This window comes from Garra rufa, chromosome 7 (genome assembly GCF_049309525.1).
Source record: "Garra rufa chromosome 7, GarRuf1.0, whole genome shotgun sequence".
Taxonomy (NCBI): Eukaryota; Metazoa; Chordata; class Actinopteri; order Cypriniformes; family Cyprinidae; genus Garra; species Garra rufa.
Window position 1 is genome coordinate 47,127,311 of NC_133367.1, and position 10,075 is coordinate 47,137,385.

Below are 10,075 nucleotides of genomic sequence, written 5' to 3' on the forward strand. Positions count from 1 at the left end.
TTCCCACGAGTTTATATGTCGTGGCCACGACAAACATAAGTGAACCGAAGATGTCCCCTCAAGGTCACCGTACAAACAAGTCTTTTAGCTTGCAGCGATGTTTGCTGCCTCTTCAGTTCAGTGCGTTACATGACTGCCCCCTACTGATCATGTCTTTCCTGTGTCAGAGCATTTTCTAGGATCCCTCAGAATACACCGGTGTCACGCGAGACCACTTCCGTTCCCGCACGCATTTTAAATGGCCAGATCTGTAGTAACATTGCTGGGATTAGTCCCGGAAGGAGTGCTGTGTGAACAAAAGCCAGAACCAGTGCCATAAAGGCTGTGTTGTAGTGATGATCGTGCGACTCTTCACAACGAAAAAATTTGCAAACTGCAATGAAGCAGTGATCAGGGAGTTCCTCACTATCCGGAAAATCACTGTCCGAATTATCCAAATCAAACAATTCCGGAATAAATCATGGGGCATATTATCTGTGTATTTTCCGGAATCTACACGGATAATATGCCCCATGATTTATTCCGGAATTGTTTGATTTGGATCATTAATGTGCCACTGGTCTTTTATATTAATGTTGTTCGGAAGCCTGTGTATTGATGTAGTTTCCTGACATCCATCAACTGAACAGCGTTTTCTCAACTTGTTTTGTGTTGTTGTTGCTTAGCAATGGAATCGATGCAATGTTGTCTAGGAGTTTGACAAAAGGAGGGTGGAACGTTTTTTTACGGAAGTCACAGCGGCTCGTGAAAAGGCACAGCTACTTTATACAGGCTGTGTGCATTTTACTGTGGATTGATTGGTTTTTAAACTTATATGATAGTTACATAGCCCCTAAACCTTAGTTCCCCCTCAGTCGAGTCACTCCGATGTTACATGGGAACTCGCCTGAGAGTCCAATCACCTCTGAGCCTTATACAACAGGCCAATGAAAATTGGCGAGTGGAATTTGCATGCCAAGCCACTCCCCCGTACATACGGGTATATAAGATGGCGGCAGCAATACACTCATTCAGCTTTTTGCCTTCAGAGCCATTCATGCTTGAGCCTACAACTGCTTTAAAAAGAAGAGTTCTTCTGAGTTCACTCTCTCTGCTGGTGCGCTGCCAAATTACTAAAAGAGCCTTTCTAAAAGAGACTGTTTGGCAGCCACCAGCGATCCTCCTGTGGGCTGTCGTTCTAACAGCACTCAAGCCGCCCTGCATTCCAGCGAGCAAGCCCTGTCGAGTGCACAGCCGCCCCGCAGCTTCTCCCTGGGCAGACCGGGAGCTAAAAGAGCCAATTTCTCACGGCCGATTCAGACGTTCTTTTCAGAATGCCTTTTCGGCCGTGCGCTTCAGGATGCGGTAGTTTCCTCTCCTCTGCGGACGGACATGAGCTCTGCCTCACGTGTCTAGGGGTTGAACAAGCTAAAGCAGCGCTCATGGATGGTTCATACCCGCACTGCGAGTGCATGACCATGGCCACGCTGAGGTCCCGCCGCTCGTTCGCGAGCCGGCTCCCCCCCGCCTTCCTCCCGCGGTAAGTCGTTAAGCCGTCAATGCTTTTCGGCCACCGCGGCGAGATGCGGGGGGGACCTAAGAGTCACAGTGCAGAACGCACCGCCGGCTGAGAAAGCCCTGCGGTCTTCTGCATCACAGCGTGACCCCGTCGAGTTCCCGCAGCAGTACGCTTCCCCGCCCAGCGGGCTGAGTGTCTCCTTCGGTGCTCCTGCAGACGATGAAATGTCTATCGCAGCATCAGAGGGAGAGTCGGAGGACGAGGCGGACGCCTCGGCGGCGCGACCCCCTCTCGAGGTGGTCGCTCCGTCTGACGCGGATGCCGAGCTTTCGGCTATGCTCCTCCGGGCCGCCAGGGGGATTGGTCTGGAGGTGCCTCCAGCACCTTCGTCCGATCCTTCTAGGCTTGATGACTGGTTCCTGGGGAGGGCTCCGGCGGCTCCGCCCCGGTCCCCCCCGGTGCCCTTTTTCCCGGAGGTGCATGAGGAGCTGACTCAAACCTGGTGGGCCCCATTTTCATCTTGGTCCCGCCCCAGCTCCGCCAGGGGGTATGTGGCGATTCCCCAGGTTGAGCGTGCTGTGGCGGTGCATCTATGCCCACGTGGCGCTGCCACCTGGCGGGATCGTCCGCATCTCCCGTCCAGGGCGTGTGAACGCTCATCCGCGCTTGCGGGCCGTGTTTATCACGCTGCTGGGCAGGCTGTCACCGCCTTGCACGCCATGGCCACCCTCCAGGTCTACCAGGCCCAGACACTTAAGCAACTGCACGAGGGTGGTTCTGACCAGGGGGTTATGGAAGAACTCCGCGCCGCCACCGACTTCGCCCTCCGGGCCACGAAGGCCACGGTGTGTTCCCTTGGTCAGGTGATGTCCACGACTGTGGTCCAGGAGCGACACCTGTGGCTTACTCTGGCCCAGATGGCAGACGCCGACAAAGCTCGCTTTCTCGACGCTCCTATCTCCCAGAGTGGCCTCTTCGGCGACACTGTCGAGGACTTTGCCCAGCAGTTCTCGACAGTCCAGAAGCAGACAGAGGCGATTAAGCACATCCTGCCCCGCCGCGAGTCTACCATCCCGACACGGGTGGCCCAACCTCTGCCTGCTCGTCGCCGAGGGCGCCCCCCCGCGGCCCCCCCAAAACCTGCTCCATCCCCCACTGAGCTACATGAAGCAAGGCAGGCTCGACGTCGAGCTGGCCGTGGGAGAGGTGCGCCACCCGCCTCTCAGGGACCAGCTAAGAACACACGCAAGAGATCTGCGAAACGTCCCTGACGCGGGCAACCCAGAGGTGGAGAAAATTACTCTTCAGGCGACGAGAACATCTACGTCCCCACTCCCGGTGGAGGGCCGGGAGTTGCTGTGTACTCTGACGTTGCCGTCGGCCCACGGGTCGACGGTACCCAAAACTTCACAAAAAGAGCTAATTTTCTCACCTCTGGGGCCTCGGCCCCGTGTTCCCGTCTCGTGCGGCACCATTCTGCCTTCTCGGAACCGGACTCGGAGCTGTCTCTTGCCAGCGCGGGAACCAGGGAAGAAGGTAAGCGCTGTTCTGTGCAGTCTGACTCCTCCCCAGGACGATTCTCCTTCTGGGTGCAGTCCCCTTCCCGTTCCCCCCCCAGGCTGCCCCACCACGGTCACGTCGGTCAACGTTCCCTTAATACCCCTGGCGATGTGGCTGGGAGCCTGGCTTCAGTTTCCCAGCCCCTCGCGGTGGTTGATACGGACGGTAAGTCTTGACTATGCGATTCAGTTCGCCAGGCGTCCGCCCAGGTACAGAGGCGTTCTTTACACTCAGAGGCGTTCTCCCTTCTCAGGCTGCCGTTCAAGATGCTGACGACGAGGTGCATGCTGACTTGCATCCGTCCCCAGGATTGGTTTGCAGCCATCGACCTGAAGGACGCCTACTTTCACGTCTCGATTTTACCTCGCCACAGGCCCCTTCTGCGGTTTGCGTTCGAGGGTCGAGCATATCAGTACAAGGTGCTCCCATTTGGCCTGGCCCTCTCTCCCTGCGTCTTCACGAAGGTCGCGGAGGCTGCCTTGTCCCCTCTTTGGCAGACAGGCATCCGTATCCTCAACTATCTCGACGACTGGCTTCTGATAGCTCACTCGGGAGATCTGTTGTGCGAACAGAGGGACCTGGTGCTTCGGCACCTCAGCCATCTGGGCCTTCAGGTCAACCGAGAGAAGAGCAAACTCTCCCCAGTGCAGAGGATCTCTTTTCTCGGTGTGGAGCTGGATTCGGACGGTATGACAGCTGAGATGTCTGGAGTTGTTCAGACACAAGACAGCGGTTCCTCTCAAAACTTTTCAGAGGCTCCTGGGGCATATGGCAGCTGCAGCCGCGGTGACGCCGCTCGGCTTGCTTCATATGAGACCACTTCAGCACTGGTTACACGAACGAGTCCCGAGACGGGCATGGCACCGTGGCACACTCCGGATTGGCGTTTCCCCGCAGTGTCGCTGCCTATTCAGCCCGTGGTCAGACCCTGTCTTCCTTCGGGCCGGTGTGCCCCTGGGACAGGTGTCCAGGCACATCGTGGTTTACACGGATGCCTCCACCACGGGTTGGGGTGCTGTATGCAACGGGCAGGCAGCTTCGGGCTCCTGGACAGGACCTTGACTGCAGTGGCATATCAATTGCCTCGAGTTGTTGGCGGTGCTTCTGGCCCTTCGTCGCTTCCGATCGACGTTGCGCCAGAAGCACGTGCTTGTTCGCACCGACAGCACTGCAACTGTGGCTTACATCAATCGCCAGGGCGGTCTCCGCTCTCCTCGCATGTCACAACTCGCCCGCCGTCTGCTCCTCCGGAGTCAAACGTGGCTGAAATCGCTACGTGCCATTCACATTCCGGGGGAACTCAACCGTGCAGCCGATCAGCTCTCACGGCAGTCCAGCCTCCCTGGAGAATGGCGACTCCACCCCGAGACAGTCCAGCTGATTTGGAGTCATTTCGGCGAGGCCCAGATAGATCTGTTTGCCTCCCCCAAATCCTCCCGCTGCCAGCAGTATTTTTCCCTCAGAAGGGATGCTCTGGCTCACAGCTGGCCTCCGGGGCTCAAGTACGCCTTTCCCCCAGTGAGCCTCCTTGCACAGACCCTGTGCAAGATCAGGGAGGATGAGGAGCAGGTTCTCCTGGTTGCGCCTTACTGGCCCACCCGGACATGGTTCCCAGAACTCTTTTCCCTCGCGGCAGCCCCTTCCTGGAAAATCCCCTTGAGGAAAGACCTTCTTTCTCAGGGGATGGGTACAATTTGGCACCCGCGTCCCGACCTTTGGAACCTGCACGTCTGGCTCCTGGACGGGACGCGTCAGACCTCGCTGGCCTTCCCCAGGCCGTGATAGACACAATCACTCAGTCCCGAGCCCCCTCCACGAGGCAGGCTTACGCACTGAGGTGGGGTCTGTTCGTCGACTGGTGCTCCTCTCGTGGAGAGGACCCTCAGAAATGCTCGATTGCAGCCGTGTTTTCCTTCCTGCAGGAGAAGTTGGAGCGCAGGCTGTCCCCTTCAACTCTCAAAGTCTATGTTGCCGCTATTGCCGCACATCACGACGCAGTGGATGGATCATCCTTAGGTAAGCACCCGCTGGTCGTTAGGTTCCTTAGAGGCGCAAGGAGGCTTAATCCTCCCAGACCGCGCCTTGTACCCTCTTGGGATCTCTCCGTCGCCCTCCAGGGCCTGCGGGGAGCCCCCTTTGAGCCTCTCGCGTCATTTGAGCTTAAATTCCTGTCTCTTAAGACAGCGCTCCTGACGGCTCTGGCCTCCATCAAGAGGGTAGGGGACCTTCAAGCTTTTTCTGTCGACGAAACGTGCCTAGAGTTCGGGCCCGGCGATTCTCACGTTATCCTGAGACCCCGGGCGGGTTATGTGCCCAAGGTTACCACCACGCCTTTCCGCGATCAGGTGGTGAACCTGCAAGCTCTGCCCGTGGAGGAGGCAGACCCAGCTTCTGCGCTGCTGTGTCCAGTCCGTGCCTTGCGTATCTACGTAGACCGCACTCGGCACTTCAGACGCACTGAGCAACTCTTTGTCTGCTTCGGAGGTCAGCAGAAAGGGAATGCTGTCTCCAAACAGAGGTTGGCTCATTGGGTGGTAGATGCCATCTCCCTGTCTTATTTGTACCAGGGACAGCCGTGCCCCTTAGGTGTGCATGCCCACTCCACTCGGAGTGTTGCGTCCTCCTATGCTTTGGCACACGGCGCCTCACTAGCAGACATCTGTAGAGCTGCCGGCTGGGCGACACCTAACACCATCGCCAGGTTTTACAACCTCCGTGTAGAGGCCGTCTCCTCCCGTGTCTTAACATAGACATCAGGTGAGCGGGAGGACGGCTGGTGTCGGCTTGCTGCGCCATTCCCACGTGGATCCGTGCTCTATTTCCCAGATTGTTCCCTCCGGCGAACCCTGGGTCCTCCATGCCCCGCAGTCAGGGCTAGATGCGGAGTAGTTCTGACTGTGTTCCTGCCTGGGTCTCCTTCGCCCCGCAGGTAGTGGCTTATTTAATTATTCCAGCGGAGAAGATCGCTGTTTCCCTCGTATATCCCTAGCCTTATGGATATATTGAATTTTTCTCTATTTCCACATGTGTAAGTAAAATCCATGTGCTCCGCCCCACCCCCCCCCCCCCCAACCTGTGCTTCAGTTCTCTGGCATCCCTGTGGGGCCCCCTGTTTTGGCCCCCAGGGCGTTGGGAAGGTTACGTTACATATCTGCCTGCTGGCACGTCCGCCTGCTGGCACGTGGGTCTGTGCATAACGCGGCATCAGGACCGTGGCCTGTTCCAGAGGGTCTGTTCCCAAGTAATGTCGGAGTGACTCGACTGAGGGGGAACGTCTAGGTTACGTAGGTAACCCTCGTTCCCTGAAGGAGGGAACGGAGACGTTACATCCCCTGCCACGGCCCCGGCGTCGCGCTGCCGCCGTCTCGATCCGGCTCTTCAGCAAAAACCTGAATGAGTGTATTGCTGCCGCCATCTTATATACCCGTATGTACGGTGGAGTGGCTTGGCATGCAAATTCCACTCGCCAATTTTCATTGGCCTGTTGTATAATGCTCAGAGGTGATTGGACTCTCAGGCGAGTTCCCATGTAACGTCTCCGTTCCCTCCTTCAGGGAACGAGGGTTACCTACGTAACCTAGACGTTATCATGAAAAAGCCAGGAAATGTCGGTTTTGACAATATGGGACCTTTAAAGCATAAAGCGGCTTTGACACAATTTGTATTGTAAAAAGTGCTATATAAATAAAGGTGACTTGACTTAACTATAGAATGGGCTCTTGTACAAGCTCTCCTTCAGCTGTTGCCTGCTTGGATTCCTCCATCCAGGGCAATGGCAGTAAACTATGGGATAAACCTTCGGTTTCATTCAGCCAATCTTAGGAACTCCCGTACATCCTTGCCAGGCTCTCTAGCTCTCAGTATGGTCACTGTCGAATCTGAGTTGTGTCAGTTAGGTTTACTGTGTGCTTGATGAAGTTGGGTTTCCCTGGCTGTGGTCTAAAGAGGTTTGGGTACTGATCAACAGTCTGCAACAGCTGCCCCTACTGGTTCCTCATTAGTTGACCCAGGCTTACCATTGCCAGAGGTACAGCCTCACCATCCACCTCATTCTCATCACTTTCTGAGGCCACCATGTATGCATACATTGTTTTCTCTCCCTTAGACATCGTCTCTCGACATTCTTTAAGGTAGATTTGTGCAAAATGTCCTGACCATGTGCAAGGTGTAAGATGAGTGACCTACAATGCTTAGTGACAACAAGCAGTGTAACATCATCAGACACAACATACAAAATTCAATGTAACACAATGTAACAAAAATCTCCCAATCCCTGACCTCCAACCCTTTGTTGACACCTCTGGTATTGGACTATCCAAACACTTTGCTACCTGCTGTTGCCGCACTGTTTTGACTATTGTCTGGCAGAGGCTGCAGATCAGTTTTGGCCTGAGCTTTTGTGAGCACCAGATATGACACACCATTGACTTTGGCACTGTGTTTATCACACAGGCACAGCAAATCATATGGCACTAGCATATTCCATCCCAACACCATATAACCAGGGAGTCTGTCAACTACCTCATCTCTTCCTCACCTAAAGTATCCAGTCTGCATCCTCCTGGGCAAACCTCCTTTGAGAACGCAGTTCTTCCCGGTCTGTGTCCCCGGGATCAATGTCTTGCGAATGGCCAACCCATATCTGACACACTGATTGTGTGCACTTCGTGGTTATAAAGTGGAGGCTCCAGTATGGAATAAAATCACTGACAAAAATAATCGTACGTAATTCAAAGCATTTGTGTGTAATTTACTTGTGCGTAATTTAAAACTACTGTATGCAATTATGTTTTTTGTCAGAATTGGATTCCAAAATCTATGGCCACGACAGTTTACAGATACAAGATTTTCTGTGTTTGTTAGAATACAACTCCAAAATTTACGACTATGACAGTTCACAGACACAACACTTGTTTTCACAAAACCTGTGTTACAAGCACGACATGCGAATTACGACCACGAAGTACGGTGTGCGAAATGACTATCAAAAATATGTCATCACGTTCCCAAGCATTACTATCCGAATGAAGATTAATCGATTCCCCGAGCCGCGCATGCGCCCCGTCACCGTTTTAAACCAGTGGCGCAAAAATGGCGGACCAGCAACCAGGTGCGCACTCATTGTCTCAGGTAAGTTGTTTTTTTCTTCCAAATTCGGACATGTTTAAGTGTTAGTTATCACTAATAACAGCGAGGCCATACATTACAGAGACAGGTTAAATATAGTAAGTAAGATTAGCTCACAGAGTAACGTTAGATGTAGGTGCTTCAAGAATATAGGTGTTTAGGAGGTTACTGCAGCCTGTAGCGTGATGAGGTAGGCCTACATAAAAGAATTAGCAATTTTCAGTGTTGACTTACTAACAGCTGTGTACATACACTGTAATACATAGGTCATGTAATATCAGTGTTCACTGGAATATACACTGTCTGCATAATTATTAGGCACGTTGATATTGTGGTCATATTTATTTTCCGAGCACATTTGACCAATTCCAAACCACGTCAATCTTAATAACTACTATTCATTATTTATAAGTGATATATAATTGTCAAGTCAAGTCAAGTCATCTTTATTTATATAGCGCTTTTAACAATACAGATTGTGTCAAAGCAACTGCACAGTATTTAAACAGCACAATAGTGTGTAAGTAACGCATTATTGTAAATAATCAATTTTCAGTTAAAGGCAGTTCATCAATGAATTCAATGATATCATCATCCAGTTCAGTTCAAATAGTATACGATATCGCTGGAAAGTGTCCCCAACTAAGCAAGCCAGAGGCGACAGCGGCAAGGAACCAAAACTCCACAGGTGACAGAAATGGAGAAATTGTCCATGAAGGCTGGAAGTGAAAAACTCCTTATATTCAGGTGTGCAGAATTATTAGGCACATTTTCTTTTACAGATAAAATGAGCCAAAAAAGAGATTTACCTCAGACTGAAAAGTCAAAAACTATTAAATACCCATGAGAAGAATGCAATACTAATGCAATACTGGAATTTACAAAGTTAAGGCATGACCACCGGACAGAAAAACGCTCTTTGTGTCTGTATTGTCAGAAAAAAACAAGTTTATGAGGAAAAAATGCATGTTAATTGCAAAAAAAGTAAGAATTAATGTTAAGAATTAGATATGAAACCATCAGGAACCATTTAGTCTCTTGAAGGACCAGCACCACATCCTCTTGTAGCACTCTTTCAAAAATATATTTTCCAGAATCTGGCAGTAAGTTTTAAGAGTTCATTTTGGTCCATCTCTGCAAGACAGACATTTCAGGATAGGAGATGGACTAAAACTTACTGCCAGATTCTGGAGGATAAACTGGAAAGAGTGCTACAAGAGGATGTGGTGCTGGTCCTTCAAGAGCCACTCTCAACTCATCTGTCTATAAAGCCTATAAAAAACAGTCTCCATGTATTTCACAACACTTCAGCATGTTTTTCTTATTAATTGAGGGTCATTTTTTAGGATTTTTTTTGCCCAAGCAAACGTTATGCACGTTATATTTGTTTTTGTGTTATATAACCATTTTACGTTGGGTCATTGTATTGCAGGCTTGCTGATGTACAAAATAAACCAGTACAATTCAAATGTTTAAATAACATGTATTTTTAAGTATGGGTATCACACCATTGTAGCCATTTTGTGTGCAGTAGACTAGGCTAAGGTAAGTAACAACAGTTAATTATAAGTTCACTGAAGTGGAAGAATAATAAACTTACACCTAGTTTTGAAGTAGATTAATATCAAAAGCTTCAATTTTCTCTGGACTCGATCATAAATACATGTCTTTCAGTTGGAACAAACCAAAAAACTAAAAAAAATCATTTGACATTTGGACGATTTATGATGATTTAATTTCTGCCTAGATGCAGATGTCATGTTCCCCATCCTAACATTCTGAGGTCTGTTGGTCAGGAAGTCCATATTTTTTCACTTTGTTTGTTTAACTCATGCCTTTATTAATTAAAATTTTGCTCTATTATTTATCTATTTATTTATATTTTATATA

At 50.8% G+C, this 10,075-nt stretch overlaps 1 protein-coding gene across 1 annotated transcript in view; it reads right to left on the reverse strand.

Moving 5' to 3' along the window:
- LOC141339132 (SH3 and cysteine-rich domain-containing protein 2-like) overlaps positions 1-10,075 on the reverse strand; it is a 58,112-nt gene that overhangs the window by 20,071 nt on the left and 27,966 nt on the right. The gene's annotated exons all lie outside the window — the stretch shown is intronic.